Below are 3,112 nucleotides of genomic sequence, written 5' to 3'. Positions count from 1 at the left end.
CGGTGCCAGGCGGTGAGCTGGGCTCGGCTAGGTTCCGGCGGGGCCTGCGCTCCGGCTGCGGCTCCGGCTGCGGCTCCGGCTGCGGCTCCGGCTCGGGCTCCCGGGCGCTCCGGCTCGCGGCGGCGGCGGCGGCGGCGGCGGCTCCGGCTCCGGCTCCGGCTCCGGCTCCGGCTCGGGCAGCAGCTCCCGCCAGGATGCAGCCCCCCCGGCCCGGCGGGCGAGGCCCCGCGCTCTGAGGCCCCGCCCCCGCCACCGCCCGCGCCGCACCCGGAAAGTTGAGCGGAGCCCCCAGCGCCGCCCCCGGCCGGGCCCCGCCCCCGGAGCCGGAGGGATGTCTCGCCCCGCCCCACGCCGCCCGCTCCCAGCCGCTCCTCCACCCGCCCCGCAGGGCCTCCCCCAGCCGAGCCCCCCGGCGCAGGGCCCCGCTGCCCGGCCCCGCTGCCCCCAGGGCGGGATCGGCCCCTCTACACCCCGCGCCAAGGCAAGCCCCCCATGGAGACCAACACAGGGCGGGGACAATGAGGTGGCCTTCTGGGGGAACCCAATAAAAGCCCCAGCTACAAGAGACTGCATCTTCAAGGGCCCCCACCCAGGGACCCTCCCTCATCCCAGGACCAATCTTGGGGTCGCCCGATCTCTGGCCGCAGCGATTCCCTGGGACCTCAGCATGTGGAGGAGTTGGAGCACCGGGCCCCTTCAGGCCCCTCCATAGCCCTTCCCTATTCCCAGCACTTCCTCCCTCTCCCAGCCCGGGGCCAGCCCCCTCTAGGCAGGCACCGAGAAACTGAATCACCAAGGCCACCCACATTTGTGGAAGTGGGGTACCAGCCAGCATCTATCCCTGGCCAGCAGCCCCTGTCCCGTCCCCTGGGCACTCAGCTGACTCAATAGCTGGTCTTTCTGGGGTCTGCCCTCTGCCCTCAGCCCTAGCAGGACAAAGAGCCCTGGGTGGGCTGGGAGCCAGAGCAGCTGCCACTAAGCCCTTGCCCCTGCCTGGGTCTCTGCTTTCCCATCTGAACGACAGATGCTCTCTGAGCTCAGGGTTGGGTAAACCGCGCACGCCAGAGCAGAACAAGCTGATTGGGATTCCAGGATGGACCCAGGAGTCTCTGAGCTCGAGTCCCAGTGCGCGAGAACCAAGGTGGAATGCCTGGCGCAGGCAGGTGCCCACTGCCAGCTGCAAGCCTCTTTCCTGACATCGGGCGTCCTTCCCCGCGGAAGCTGCCCGCCAGAACACGGCTCACCCGTAGCCTGCCGTCTGACCGGCAAGTCCTGATGACAGCAGCCAGTCGGGAGGAACAGGACCTCAAAGGTCAACCACTTAGCTCGGTCCGCGGCGCCCCCTCGTGGTCAGACCGCGGGATGACAAGTGGACCCCAAGCCCCCTCATAATCATTGAACAAGATCTGTGTCCTCCCCCCACACCTGCCCCCAGCTTCACGGGAGACCTGCTGAATCCCACGCTCTCTGGTGGGCCCAGGAATCTGCATTTTTGCATTTGCCTCTGGAGATTCCGATGCCTGCTGGAGCCTACAAATAGCTGCTTAATAGCCCAGATTGTAAGGCAAAGGATTTCCAGATCAAGGACTAAAATAAAGGGTTTTTAGACAGGGTTTCTCCAGAAAGGGTTGTGGGAGAGAAACTAAGGCAGCCAAGGAGGCAACTTCCCTCCCTCCATATTTCCTGAAGAGGAGGAGTCAGTGCCACCTAAGGGTTATATTCTTTTTGAGATTTTGTCAATCTTCCAGGAAGTTTCCTTTAATTAAAATAATAATAATACATTAAAAACTAGTAAACACCCTGACCTTCTCAGTGCTGAGTTAGCAGGGAGTGGTAGGCAGTGTTTACAACTCCTCCAAGACTGCCACAAAGCAGCTCCTACTTGCCCTGCCTCATAAGGGGTGGGCTATGAATAATGAGCATTAATCAAGATGAGGCCTGAGTGGGCCATGGTGGGATGGACGGAGCTGCCCACACTGCAGTGGGGGGCAAGGGGGAGGCTGAGGGCACAGCTCAAAGCAGGGGTTGTGCAGCCTGAGTGCTGGTGAGGGTTACAGAGCCTCAGTTTTTAACCTGCCTTGACTTGTAAGCAGCAAGACTCTCCACAGGATATTACCTTGTGCAAAAATGGGGGCAGCGGGCTTCTTCACTGTCCTTGGGGTCAATCCAAAAGCCCAGACCTGCCCAGAGCAGCCTTCCTTTGCCCACAGACTCAAATCCCTCAGATCCGATTGCTGCTCTTTGGAGCCCCAACCTGCTATGGGAAGTGGGTGATTCAGGGAGGGACTCCGGGAAGCACCAGGAGCAGGAGAAGAACCCATTTCTGGCAACTGGGCTGCACCTCTCCTCTCATCACTGCATGTGCCTAGATCAATCACTTCACTGCTAGGGCCTCCATTTCCCCATCCGTGTTAGGATCTCAAAGGCATGAGCATGCTAAGCAAACCCTGGCGCCATCTCATGGAGGGGAAGGGGAAGTGGTCTGTCTGGAGGTCTAAGATCCAAATGCAGGCTAGACACAAACCTGGTCCCCAGTCCCCAGGAAGGGCCTTTGTTTATCAGTCTCTTACTATGGGGCCCTGCACCAGACATGACAGTGCTCTCACCACACCCCTTCTTATGGTCCCAGCACATTATGCCAGTCTGGACACCTGGCCCAGAATCCGCAGGTGGGCTGGGCTGGGCCAGGTGTCCCTGGACCCTGAAAAAGCAAGAGGGGGCTGGGGAATTGAACTGGAAAGTGACAGAGTCACTGCTACAGCCACACTCTGAAGTTGACATGGGAAAGACACAGAGAATAGTGAGCACAGTGGAGGGAAGGGAACTCGGAGTCCCAACTTCCGTTTCTCTCTCACCCTTGGCTGCCCCTGGGATGGTATAGACTGGGTTTTTTCAGCAAACATCCATTGATTTGAGTAGGATTCAGTCATTTCCCGCTCCTCAGAGCCAAACACACCCCAACTAAAACAGTCCCTTTGGAGGGCAGATCAATCACAACCAGTTCACGACGCGCCCTTGAGAGCCCAGTGCAGGGGCTTCCCTGAAGTTCTCGTCCACTCTCCCTAGCCTGGCCTGAAACCTGCCACTGCCAGTCTCCTCTATGTGGGGGGGC

The sequence above is a fragment of the Canis lupus genome, chromosome 26 (genome assembly GCF_011100685.1).
Source record: "Canis lupus familiaris isolate Mischka breed German Shepherd chromosome 26, alternate assembly UU_Cfam_GSD_1.0, whole genome shotgun sequence".
NCBI lineage: Eukaryota > Metazoa > Chordata > Mammalia > Carnivora > Canidae > Canis > Canis lupus.
Note: the sequence above shows the minus strand (reverse complement) of the source record.